The sequence below is a fragment of the Protopterus annectens genome, chromosome 3.part1 (assembly GCF_019279795.1).
Source record: "Protopterus annectens isolate FY-2018-M chromosome 3.part1, PAN1.0, whole genome shotgun sequence".
Lineage (NCBI taxonomy): Eukaryota > Metazoa > Chordata > Ceratodontiformes > Protopteridae > Protopterus > Protopterus annectens.
The window spans coordinates 861,982,857-861,997,775 of NC_056732.1; positions in this window are offsets into that span (position 1 = coordinate 861,982,857).

Genomic DNA, 14,919 nt, shown 5'->3' on the forward strand with positions numbered 1-14,919 from the left:
TCAGAACGAACAAGTTTAATGATATCACCAAGTTTTAAGAAAACTGGAAGAACATAACTTTCTGGAAATTATGCTTATAGCCTTCAGCAAAGCAATGGCCTATTATTCAACACACAAGAGAAATGTAAAGCTTGGCAGTCATAAAGGTGTGGGGGGGGGGGGGTAACTTTTTTTTGTTTCATTTTCCCAAATGTTTTAGGTTACTAATACCATTATGGAAATGGACCCATTTCTTATTCAGGAAATTCTTAAGCTTTGCAGGATGAGTATTGCTTTAGTCTCTCATGTTTATCAAGAGTGCTTTCCTCAGCATCCACAATATACAGAGAACTACCTCCTTCTGCATTTCATATGGAGTTATATGCATCAGTTGTTGTATCTTTCGGCTTTTCCCAGTTAGGGGTCACCACAGCGGAACTCCGGTCCGCTAATGATTGGCAGTAGATTTTTACGTACCGAGTTGCCAGCCCTGACATACAACCTTCAACGAAGGTACGCCCATTCACGCATGTCTCCACACAGAAGACGCTTTAGCTGAGAATCGAACAGGACAACGTCTTACTGTGAGGCGACAACGCTACCGCGGCACCACTACCACAGTAAAGTTATATGCATAAGTAGCATATTTAATTATGATTTCAAATTCTTTTTTTTATTAGTTCTGTTGCTCCTAGTGTTATTTTAACTGTCTAGGTATATTTCTTACACATTCCTCTTGCTTCTGCATGCAAATCCCAGCACTTCGTTAATCTGTGTCTCTCAGTATGTAACACGCTATAATTACTGGGTATAATAACTTCAACAATTAGTGCTACTTTTGTTTTTTTTTTACATCATGGGCTACTGTATCTGGTTATCTTGCTTCTGTTTTTTAACTATTGGGTGCCCCATGTGATGTCAACTTTTTTCACTGTCAATAAAGTGAAGGAGTGAAATATTTTATCAGATAACATAGAAAAGATATCAAAGTGCATTCCTAAGCATAATGACAATGTAGAGCAAAAGACCTTGGTACAGAAGTTGAAGTTCATTGGTGCTTCCTTGTTTGAAACAATGGAAATTGCTATGCAATGGTAGCATCTCAACAGATGACTCCAAAGATGCTTTAGTGCTGTGGGAGCAAGTAAATATAGAAGGGTTTATGATGATTCAAACTAATTTTTGGACTGGTTATTAAAGAAAGAATATTACAAATGCCAAAATTGCAAGTTTCAAGGCTTTAAGTGCGCATGGGAGTGGTATGCTATCAATATGGGATAGCTAATAAAAGCAAAAGTTTCAGACTTTGTATTTGTTTAGTAGACCTTGTCGAGTCAGCATAGAATATTAAATGGTGAATGGGAGCTGAAAGCTACAGGAGAAAAATGTCCTGTTTAGTCATAACAAATTAAAGTATATTTTTAAAAGTTCTTAGATTTGCATTAGTTAAGTGTCAACTATCTATCTTCATGAAAGATATCAACTAGGTGACTACCCTTGTTCATACAAAAGCTCTATATTACAGCTAATTTTGCATGAATTAACAATTTTGCAGCACATTTCAGTGAAAATTTTGATGAATCATTTAGTGTAAACACAGTATGCAGGCCTCTCACTATAAAGGCAGCTTTGATTTGTTATAGTTTGTTAAAAAACTTTTATGAAATATTGTCTGATGTCAAAGCACAGAAAAAGAAAAGATTAAGTGATGACATATTACCTGCATTAGTGGCATAGAAGGATAAATCCCTAACTACAGCCGATGTAACAGGAGTTTAGCTAATGCAGACAAGGTGGGAGTGCCCATCCAGGGGTGTAGGGGCACTTGTTCTCGCCTAGCTTGTGCCTTGGCTTTAATGACAAGACTCCATTGGAGCCTAGAGACTTATCATGAAGTAGGGAGCAGGGACAGGATGACCTAGTCATGGCTGCCCAAATCAATGATGTTAGCCCCTGTTAACACATGTGAGGGAGCATGTCTAGATGAACTGTGGAGGATTAAATGGACATTATGTTGATGTGAATGGTAAAGTCTCTATCAGTGTCATGGATAGGATCATAACTTAAATATTGTCTAATTACTTAAATGCCGGTAAGTGTATAGAGTATTTTATTGCTCTTGAAAAAATGCTCATTAGAGTCTTGATTGTTGGTAAGCACAGGGACAAAAATGATGATAGCTTAAGTCATGCTGAAAAGGATTAATGACACAGAAATATCAAAGGCGTGGTTGCAACAACTGACTTGATAGTCAATATGGCTAGCTCATTAGTATTAATGTTCTAGTCTGACATATAGCATACCCCTGTTTGAAAACTTGGAAAATGCATTACATTATCATCAAAGGAGGGCAATAAAGATATATATATATCCACTGAAAATTATATTGTAGTTCATAGCACAGAGACTCTTAAAGCAACTGCACTTATCCACTTCTGCAAATTGATTTCTTTAGTGCCAGTATATATTATCCAACTTTGGATATCATGACATTTCAGGAGAGCTAATAAATAATACATTTCACACACAATACAACATACAAAGGACAGTGCAGTTGTGCAGTGATAGCGATGTCGCCTCACAGCAAGAGGTTCGCCTGTTCGATTTGCGGCTGGGGTGCCTTCTGTGTTGAGTCTGCATGTCCTACCTGCATTTATGTGGGTTACCTCTGGGTGGTCCAGTTTCCTCCCACATTACAAAGACATGCATCTGGAGCATTTGTCCCAGGGCCTCTGCTGAAAATTGACTTTGTTCCAAGTTGGACTTAAAAATAAAATAATACAGTGTTAGTGAAAACATGATATATTGAAAATTTACTTCATTCCAAGTCGGACTTTCCAAGTTAACAAATGTTAAATAAATAAAATAATACAATGTTAGTGAAAACATGATATACTAATCACTTTAGCTAGTTAATTAACATTAAATATATATACTTATACACAGCCAGTAAGTTTAAATGCATTTTTCTTGCTAGGAATGAATGATTTTTAGACCAGGTGATTTACTTCCAACAAATAGTAACAAACACAAAAGCATAAAAAAGACAATAAATAAAAACATAAAATAGATGGATTAATACATGTTCTTCGGTTTGATCCTGGGCTGGGGTGCCTTCTGTGCAGATTCTGCATGTCCTCCCTGTGTTCGTGTGGGTTTCCTCCGGGTGCTCCGGGTTCCTCCCACATCCCAAAGACATGCTGTAGATGGATTGGACACTCTAAATTGGCCCTAGGCATGAGTGTGTGCATTTGTGTGCCTTCTGTGGAAGGTTGGGCACCGGGCTGGCAACTTGACACCATAAAACTCCACTGCCAATCATGTGCGAACAGGTGATCCACTGTGACGACCCCTAACCGGGATAAGCCGAAAGAAGAAGATGGATTGATACAAATATCTTCAGCCTATAATGAAAATGTCACAGCAGATTTTTGGAAAAGTTTTATTTCATGTAACTATATGCCTTGTTGTTTGGTGCTTGTTTTAAGTTTTGTTTAAGCAAATGGCCACTGGAGCCTTTCTAAGCATAGCCAAGCATCTCAATTGTGACCCACAATTTTATATGCCTTAGAGGTTATTTTAAGGGATACATAAATATATACAGTGGATATAAAAAGTTTACACACCCCTGTTGAAATACCAGGCTTTTGTGATATAAAAAAGCAGACGACAATAAATCATTTGAAAACTTTTCCCACCTTTAATGTGACCTATGACCTGTACAATTCAATTGAAAAACAAATCTGTTAGGGGAAAAAATATAAAAAATAAAAAACATACAATATGCCGGTTGCATAAGTGTGCATACCCTTATACTTTGCTGTGTGTGCACACCCTTAAACTAATACTTTGTTGAAGCACATTTTGATTTAATTACAACATTCTGTCTTCTAGGATACACACCTGCCATCAATTAAAGAGACTCTGATTAACCCCAAATAAAATTCAGCTGTCCTAGTAGGATTTTCCTGACATTTACTCAGTTGCCTGCTACAGCAAAAGCCATGGTTCACAGAGAGCTTACAAAGCATCAAAGTGATCTCATTTTTCAAAGATATCAGTCAGGAGAAGGGTACAAATTTTTTTCACAGCATTGGCTATACCATGGAGCACAGAGAAGACAGTCATCAAAAAGTGGAGAAAATATGGGACAACAGTGACGTTGCAAAGAAATGCATGTCCCTCCAAAATTAATGAAAAGACAAGACAAAAACTGGTCAGGTTGTCTGCCAAAAGACCTACAGTAACACTGAAGGAGCTGCAGGAATTTCTGGCAAGTACTGGCTGTGTACTACATGTGACAACAATCTCATGTATTCTCCTTATGTCTGGACTGTGGGGTAGGGCTGCAAGACGGAAGCCTTTTCTTACACAGAAAAACATCCAAGCCCAGATAAAATTTGCAAAACAATACATCATCTCCCAATACATGTAGGAAAATGCATTATGGTCTGATGAGACCAAGGTTGAACTTTCTGGCCATAATTCCAAAATGTATGATTGGCGCAAAAACAACACTTCACATCACCAAAACAACACCATCCCCACTGTGAAGCATGGTGGTGGCAGTATCATGGTTTGGGGTTGCTTTTCTTCAGCTGGAACTGGGGCTTTCGTCAAGGTGGAGGGAATTATGAACAGTTCCAAATGCCAGTCACTTTTGGCCAGAAACCTTCAGGTGTCTCCTAAAAAGATGAAGATGAAGAGGAATTTCACCTTTCAACACGACAATGACCCCAAGCATACATCCAAATCAACAAAGGAATGGCTTCACCAGAAGAAAATTAAAGTTTTGGAATGGCCAGACCACAGCCCAGACTTAAATCCAATAGAAAATCTGTAGGGTGACCTGAAGGGGGCTGTGCACAAGAGATGCCCTCGCAATCTGACAGATTTGGAGCACTTTTGCAAGGAAGAGTGGGCAAATATTGCCAAGTCAAGATGTGCCATGATGATAGACTCCTACCCAAGAAGACTGAATGCTGTAATTAAATCAAAAGGTGCTTCAACAAAGTATTAGTTTAAGGGTGTGCACACACAACCAAGTATTAGTTTAAGGGTGCAATCAGCATATTGTATGTTTTTTATTTTTTATATTTTTTCCCCTAACAGATCTGTTTGTTTTTCAATTGAGTTGTACAGGTTATAGGTCACATTAAAGGTGGGAAAAGTTTTGAAATTATTTATTGTGGTCTCATTTTTTTTATATCACAAAAACCTGGCATTTTAACAGTAGTGTGTAAACTTTTTATATCCACTGTATATCTATACATGTATCTATATCTGCATATGTATAAGCTAGGGCAAGCTGTACAGGCTGTCTCTGTCCAATACAAAAATAGGTGCTAGACCTGGGTGTATTTCTGATTTCCTGTCCACTTGTCCAATTTCTCTGGAATAGGGTAAGGGAAGAGCTCTGCATCACAATGATGGGAAGTCTGTTCCAGAAAAGGGAAATTCAATGACCTACATACCTGTCCTTCCAACATGTCTTATTTATGTCCCATGCTAAGTATAAATCCTTGACTGAGTAGTTCTGATGCTATTCATTTTGTGGATATGCCAAGTGTCCTTCAGAGCGGGATCCAAGTATGCCTTGGATGCCAGGCAGAGATAGCCTCTCAGATGTCTGTAGGAAGCAGAGTATAGAAATAAGGCTGTAAGGTGATCTGCATAGCAGATGCTGCTTTCACGCCGTATTATTTTTGTGAATAATCTCAGTGGACATTCCTGTTGCATGTGCCTGGTCAGGTCAATACCTAAGGGGGCTTTGTACTCAATGATGGGCCTAATAAGGGACGAATACAGTGGAACAATTATTTCATTGGACCTAGATGTCATGTCCTTGCTTATAAGTTGAGCAAGATAGAATGATTCCCTAACTACCTTAGACAATTGTTGGTCAAAAGCCAGATTGCTATCAATGTACATACCCAAACCATTGGCTACTGGTGCTACTCTTAAGGGCTCCTTATCAAAGAGGTATTATCTGAGGGTGGCTGACTTCCCAAAGAATACTATTATGCACTTCTTGGCATTTAGTTTTAAACCATTGCTGTGGCACCAATGATTTTTCTGTGTTAGTCCCTCCTTTAGGATGATGGCATATTAGAAGGAAGCAATGACTGCAATCATCTGTAATCTTGGTCAGCCAGAGGCAAGTGACATTGGCCTTGACTCCTAAGAAATAGACTTGAAAAGGAGTGGGCCCAGCAAAGAGACATGATGGTCCTATATGAAAGCCATCTAGCTATCCAGTTTATAACACAAGGGTTTATGTCTATATCCATGAGTTTGTTTACAATTGCATGAGTGGAGTATGGAATCAAATGCCTTAGCCAGGTCAGGGTAGGCAGTATGCACCATTTTGTCCTCCTTCATTGCCTTGTTGACTTTGTAGAGAAGTTCAACAGGTTGAATAGGCATGATCTGTCCACCTCCATTGCCTTGTTGACCTTTCAAAGTAGTTCAGCAGGTTGAATAGGCATGATATGCCCTTGGCAGAACCAAACTTGGTTGGATCTGGTGTATGAAGAATCTCTGGGTCCTTACTAATCATTTCCATGATAATTCATCCCATGACTTTGCATATAAGACTTGTCAGACTTATAGGTCTGTAGTTCTGGGGTCCAGTGATTGCCCACCCTTGTTCAGGAAGATGATTATTTATGTTCTCCATTCACTTGACAGAAAGCCTATCTGCAGACTATGGTTTAACAGTGACTCCAGTGGTCCCAATAGAACATGTTTCAGGATATTTTGGAGACATCCTGGGATATTATTGGGGACCATCAGTACAATGTTTTTGGCCTTGGAGAGTTCATCTAGGACTTGCTTCAAAGTGATAGTTGGGAGGCGTCTGCTGGATGGTATTTCCTTGGGAGGCAGCTAGGGGAGAGGAGTGGCAAAACTGGATCTTAATTAGTTGCCCAGAAGATTTGCTATATCTTACAGCTTTATGTACATAGCTCCATTTACAACAAGTTTGACAAACTGCTGTGTATTGCCTTTGAGGTTTTGGACATAGCTAAAGAAAGCCTTGTGATTGCCCTTTGTCTGCGAGGGTATCTTTACCGCAAATTTGGTTTTAGTAAACTTAATTGGCCCTCTTAGTTATTTGTTTAGTATGACGAGATTGATTTTATCATGCTGGAAGTAGCACTTCCTAATATTGGCTATGGCATTTTTCTTTTATGTACAACCTGTCTATATTTGAATTCCACCTAGTTGTTTTTTTTTGCAATTCTGTGTTTACTTCTGGTAGGCACATCTGTCTCTGTGCATTTACTTATATGACTGTATAGGATTTCTGCGAATAGTTCTGCATAGACAGCAGTGTTTTCAGGGTTTGGGGATATAAATTTTGACATGGCATCACTCAGTATTAAGAAGTTTTCCTTAGAATAGTTCTAGGATCATAGAAATGAATTTTGTTACAAAGGGACAGCTTTGTGGTCTGACCCTACCAGGGAGGACACTATGTGGGGGGCAGCAACATTCTCCCATGTTTTTGAGTACCAGGTTTAGTATGTTCTTGCTCCTAGTGGGTGTAAGAACTATCCTGTCTGAGGTGTCTGTGTTTATAAAGTCTAGGAGTCTCTGAGCCTGTATGGTTGGGGTCATAGAAGTATCCCAGTTTATAATGCGGTATTTGAAGTCACCCAAGAATATGGTACTGGATTGAGCAGTGAGAGCCTCCAGTAAGTTGAAGTATGAGTTATGGGTTTCTTAGGTCATAGATGGTAATTTGTAACTTGCAATAAAATGACAAGGAACTTTACATATGGGAATCTTTAAATGCAGAAGCTTAAGGGCATCATCCTGCTTGACTCGTCTAGAGGTGAGTTTGTAATTGATATAGATTAAGACATCTCCACCTTTGGTTTCTGCCTGTGCAGTAGCTGGCCTAAATGTGCCAAAGGCACTGCAGCCATCCACTACTGGGTTGCTTTCCACAGCTTTAAACCATGTCTCAGTGACAGCACAGATGTCTACATTCGGTTTACCTTTACATGTTTGAAAGTCAAATGGTCGTACATGCACATCTGTGAAACAGATGTGCGAATTCTATAATGCTGAATTCCTGAAATGTCATAAAATAATCGAATTTCGACATTTCCAAATGCACCACCACTGAAACAAGTGCTACCATGTGTCAAAAAGGGGGTGACATTTCGCAATTCAGCACTTCAGTTTTCGCAATTTTGGAATTTTGCGGTTTACAATCCGCGGCAGTGGAATCGAAGATTTCACCTTCAGACATGTAAAGGTAAACCCAACATTCTCTAAGGTTGATGAAAGCCTGGAGACAGTGGAATTTCTTGTTTAGGCTACTAGCATTGAGCACTGGCACTTGTATATGATTTTGATATGTCAGACAGTATATCATTTGGGCATTGCCTTAAAAAGGCACTATGTGTGAGGACAGTGTTATAGCAGATAACTGAAAGACTACTGGACACAGATTCAGTCCATCCTTGACAAACATCATCTGTTGAAAATATCCTCCCATGCTGACAGATATTATTCCCCATTGGAATAACATCATAAACTAAGCAAGTTAAAAGTCAGTAATCTTTTGATCATATCGTGGTATCATCGTTAGTGAAGGTAGAATGATGCTCAGTGCTAGGCATATACTAGCCTGGGAGACATAGTCTGAGTGCTCCATAATATCTTTATCCATATAGTTCAGGGAGGTATTTCTCAGGTCATTTATACCCACATGGACTATGACTGAGTCACACCCGTATTTGTGGTATAATGACTTGAGTGGATTGATGATTTTATTCAGCCTGGTGAGTGGGACATCTGTATGTATCACAATAGAGTCTCCTATGATTAAAATATGGTGCAATATGTTGGTTTGCCTTATGGGATTTAATTTGAAGAGCCAACGCATGTGGCTGTAGGTATTTTGTTGGGTATTGTTTTAGTGTAATGGTTTTTTGTGGTTGATGATGATAATTTTTGTAGGACAAATGTCAAGGAGGTTTTTGGAGTTTAGAAAGGTTGCTTTTAAGTGTCTCAGCATATGTTGGTCAATGTGTTGGTTTAGTACCATGTATAGTGAGTGCAATCTTACTTTAGTGACAGCTTGATTGTTATTTTGAATGTTTTTGTGTGAATCTTACCTTCAGTGATGTTATATAATTACATCTCTCACATACTGTATCTGTTTCTGTAAGGATTAGCTAGGTGTCAGTGAGTGTGACACAATTGCTGCATTATCCCATGATTCCCATATCCAGCCACCTAGAGAAAGAAGAATTGGTAAAGTGCCCATCCATGGTGTCAGGTCCTTTTTATGTGAACTGCAATGGAATAATACACCATGGTTTACACAGGTTAAATTGGGTTCTGTGAGGGTAGAAACCACAGACAGATCATCTATGACTTAATTAATGTAACAGTACTCAATGTGCAAACAAGTTGTGCTTTGTAAAAGAGAGTACTGGGTAAAGTTGCAGAAGATTTATAGGAAAATTTTAATTTCTGACTGCCTGTTATCTATACAAAGCATTGTTAAATGCTACTGTGGGATAAGCAGTGAAACTTATAGTTTAAAGAAAACTGACTAATCCACCTAAAAAGCTATCTGGCCAATGAAACAATCTGACTTTAACCTTGTCTGTGTATTTCTCTACTAATACAGAACAGGCTACCTCTCTGCTGTCACGCGAATTTCAATCCCAGTCTTCTTAATGTAAAAACATTCTTTAGTTAGCCAAAAGTGAAAATGTGCCAGAAACAAAGAAGCCTGGATGTTCCATGCTAAACAAGTATATTGACAGAACTATATACTGAATTTCCTAAAACATCTTAAACATTATGGACAGATAGTATACTGCCTCAATATTTTGGAGTTAAAGATCAACATTGTATTGCAGAGTATACTGACTTCCTGCTTGTATGATAGTGTGGAATCTTCCTCTATAATAATGACTTTAAGTATACCTCTGCAATATAGTTATGAAAGTGTGAAATGCTAGACCTCCATTGCAGGATAAATACATGTAATCCTAGAAGGTAGTTCTCATTTTCTGAAGATGTCATAAAATTGTTATTATCTTGTTTAATTTCTGCATACTATGAAATACTAAGTTTCCAGATAACATACAAAATCTTCAGTGACAAGTGAAATAATTGCAATTAAATCTATTTTTATTCAAAAGCTCTAACAGTACTTTGCCACACCTGTTACTGAAACTGTGTTAAACTATAGTTTCCTTAAAATATTATACTAATGACTTCAGTTATTATATTTTTAAATATTGCAAGTTTTTCAGAATCAGGGCAAACTTACACTGAGAGCAACTCTATTAGAATCTGGATCAATATGTTTGAATATTCAGTTGAATAATTTATTGTTCAATACATCAATACTTCTCAACCAATGAATTAATAAATGAATAAAAAGTTTTAAATGGGAAAGAACAATCATAAAATAAGAACATAATTTGTAAGTACTATAATTAAGGTCCAACATATCAAGATATTTTACCTGTTTTTTTTTCATTAATGAAAACTTGATGAACTTGCAACAAATCCTGAAATCATTGAAAAGATAGCATTGATGTATTCCAAATTTTTTAAGGGAGATACATGAAATACATATTGCAGTAAAATAACATTTAGCTAGCATCCTTTGAATCATTTTTAGTGTATCAGATATTGTCCTTTGCTTGGCAAGGAACCCTATTTTACACATAGTCCATGCGACAATGTTAAAAGGTGAACTACCAACAACCTGTCTAAATCACCAAACATGCATTTCTGCAGTGGTATACTCAGAATTTCTGGAATTTTTTTTTATTTGTTTGTGTGTTTGTTTAACATTTGTTTACCAGGGATATTTTACTGGTCATAAATGAATCCATTTTCAGTGGATGTTCAGGGAGAAAAGCTCCAATACACACATACACACACACACACACACACACACACACACGCACGCACGCACGCACTCACACACACACACACACACACACACACACACACACACATACACACACAGACACACACCAGTAAAAGTATAACAGTAAGAACAGTAAATCATTAACGCAGATATTAAATGGCAGAATTAAAAAAAAAAGGAATTAAGCACTAAACTGAAATTCATTGTATGCGCTAAACTGGAAATAAGATCAGAGTAAGCAAGTTAAATATGTAATATCAATATTCACAAGCAGATACTGTGCTAATCTAAACTGGAAAGGATTAAAGGGAAGCACTAAGAGGATTGAAGTAGAGGGGAAGTAAGAGGTAAATAGAGGAATGTTAAGAAGTGATGCAAGGAAACAACAGTAGAAAATTTGTCAATACTCTTGAGAACGGATATTAGCTGAAAATAAATTTTTGTAGTGGTAATTTCTCACCAGTAGTTAGCAGCAGATTTACTGGAGTTGTAAAGCTAATATGGGAAAAGCTAAACTAACTACTGAGTAAAAATCATCTTAGAGAGGGCTAACCAGCAGGAATGAAACAGTAGCAAAGTCTGAAGTTGGTAACATTGCTTTTACTGTGATTTAAAGACATGTAAACTAGCTGATCACATGCACTGATTTCCAGATTTTGGATATGAAGTCAGAGTACAAGGAATCACCAATAATGTTTTGAGGTTTAGTATAGTAGGTAACATAAGACACATCTGTAAAGCGTAGCTACCACTTTGGAAGATACCATTGCAGCAGGTCTTTTAATGAGGGTCACTTTTCATGAAATTACAGTAAGATGTGTGTGTTTTTAAGATAGGAGTAGATAATGTGGTCATGTAGTTCCATCCAATTAAACATCTTAATGGCTATGCAGTGGTGAACAATGGTAGATGGTTGGCAACAAATTTTGTAATTCTGTTATAGCATTGCACACCAGAAAAGCATAGAGTAATGTTGGAAGTAGGCAAACAGAGGCAGTAGGTTTTGTACTACTTTTATTAAGGAAACACTTTACTCTATACAGTAGACCTAGATTTAGATGAATTTTATTAATATCAATTTGAAAGTAGAGGTCAGATAGTGTGTTTTAATTTATAATTACTACCAGAAGTTTTGTATTAGTAATTAATTCAGTCTGTTCATAGGTTCATAGGTAGGTACAAGGCTATTGGCCGTAGGGCCTATGAAAGCTGAGCCAAAAAGGTACCCTGGCTTTTGCCACTCTAGAAAATTATTTTCCTGTGCCCCTGTCGAGCAGATCCACAGAAGTGATCCCCGGGGCGAATTTCCTATTTCCCATCCAATCATCAAGATTTTTCTTGAAGAGTGCTAATGAGGAGCTCTGTTTGACATTGATAGGTAGTCTGTTCCAGAGTATGGGAAGTCTCTGGGACAGGAATATATCCCTCCAGCATGTTCTGTTTATTGTGGTGACAAGGTTTAGGTCCCTACAGCATGTAGTTCAGAGAGATTGGGATTTCTTTAAGTGGAGCATGTCCAACAGCTCTGGGTTTGACATACCTTTGTATGTTAGGCAGAATTGCCTCTGAGTAGGCAATATGCGAAGGAGTAAAGCTGGAGTTGTTTGAGATGGTCTGCGTAGGGCATCTGTTTGAGGCCGGTAATCCTCTTAGTGAGGTATTTCTGTGGCCTCTCCAGTTGTTGTAGATGCCTTGTGAGGTACATACCAAAAGGGGCGCTGTACTCTATAATGGGTCTAATGAGTGATGAGTAGAGGGGAACAATAACCTCTTTTTTTCTGGATGTGAAACCTTTTGTGATGAGGTATGCCACATAGAAGGATTTCCTGATCTCTGCGGCAATGTGGTTATCAAAGGAGAGACTACTGTCCACCTGTGACCCAAGGTCTCTTATCACACTTTCGGTGTTATGTAGATTACCACCTATATGGTAGTTCATGGGTACAGAGTTTTTACCAAAGGGATGACAATGCACTTTTTGGCATTGAGCTTCAGGCCATGGCTTTGGACCAGGCATCTGCCTCAGTGAGGCCCTTTTGTAGGATGTCCACATCATTAGGAGTTTCGATTATGGCTCCTAGTTTGCAGTCATCTGCAAACTTCGTTAGCCAAAGACCTTCTGTGTTAGCCTGTACTTCAGAGAAGTAGATACCAAACAGGAGAGGACCCAGGACTGAACCCATGTGGTACTCCACTTTTCACTGGTCTGAAGTCGGATTTGGAGTCTGCTACTTTCACAGTGTGGGTTCAGTCCGTGAGCCAGTTGGCAACCCATCTTGTGACATAGGGATTTATACCTAGTTTAGTGAGTTTATCTATAATTCCAGAGTGGGGGATGGTGTCGAAAGCCTTGGCGAGATCTAGATAGGCTGTGTGAAACGCCTTACCCTCATCTATGGCTTTGGTGACTGCTTCAAAGAAATCTATCAGGTTTAGGAGACATGATCTGCCTTTTATAAAACCGAACTGGGTGGGGACCAGAGTTTGGAGATTACCAGTGTCTTTGTTTATGAGTTCCATGATGGTACGTTCCATGGCCTTGCAGACCTGGCTCATCAGGCAAATGAGGCGATAGTTGCCGGGGTCCATCATAGCTCCAACTTTGTGGAGAAGGATAACCATTGTGGTGCACCATTCAGTGGGCACAAAGCCTGAGGTGAGGCTATGATTGAACATGGTACTTAGGTGGGGTCCTAGTTCGTTCTGTAGTTCTTGAGAACACAGACTGGGATATTGTCATGTCCCATGGATGCTGTGTTCTTGGCTTTGGAGAGTGTGTATTTTACCTGTGCAGCTGTGATTACAGGAACTTTGCATTCTTCCGGTATAGAGATGGCCCCTCTAGGGGTGAGAGGGGTAAAGTTAGTACTGAACCTATCTGCCAGGATGTTGGCAATATTAGTTGGTTCTGTATATTTAGTGCCATTGTGCTGTAACTCAGAGCAGATCTGAGTGTTGCCATTGAGATTCTTGACATAGCTATAAAATGCTTTGTGGTTGTCTTTAGAGTCAGTGGCAATTTTGTTTTTGTAACTAGCTTTGGAGGATTTTATGAGGGATTTCAGCTTCTTACTGAGGCTGACCAGGGAGCTCCTCCAGTCATGGGATTTTACTCTTTTTTGCAACAGTTTCTTTCTTCTGTTGTAAAGTTTGTTTATGGCAGAGGACCACCAGATTGGCTTCCTTTTTTGGAGGATAGCATCTTGGTTCTGTTAGGGATAGGACGTTCCATGCACTCGCGTAAGTGCTTATAAGGTGCATTTGTGTAGGATTCAGCAGTCGTACCTTTATTGTCCGTCTGCATGGGTGTCATGAAGTTTGCCATGTCTGTCTTAAGAAGTTGGCTTTGGAGAAGTTTTTTACGGTGGTTTCCCTAATGGAGGGTAGGGGCAGGATGTGGTTGTCTAGGGTGATTAGCTTCTTGTCAGATCTGACCAATGAGGAATTGACCTCTGGTGTGGAACACCAGTCGCCCATGTTGGTAATGACCAGGTCAAGGATATTGCTGCCCCTGGTGGGGGTGTAAATAAGTTGATCCAAGGTGTTGGAATTTATGAATTCCAGAAAACGTTGCGCAAAAGAGTTGGTACATGAGTAATTTTCACAGTTAGTGGTGGGGTAGTTAAAATCACCCATTATTAGGGTGTTGGGTTGTACCCTAATATTTTTCAGTGTATCAAGAAACGAGGAGTGGGAATCCTGGGGCATGGTGGGGGGTCTGTAGCAAGCTACAATTTGGATTGCGGTCTTGCCCAGAGTTAGTTGCACTTGGATAATCTCGGCTGCATTATGCTGTGCAACTAGCCTGGAGGTGTGGATATTCTTAATGAATATGGACATGCCTCCACCTTTAGGGCTTTGGTCCGAGTTAGGTGGCTGAAAGGTGTGGTATGAATTATAGCCTGGTAATGCAGGGGTACTCTCTGTAGCCTTGAACCAGGTCTCAGTCACTGCACAGATGTTGATGTTCTCCATTTTAAGAAGTGCCTCGAGTATGTGCATTTTGAGGTTTAGACTTCTAG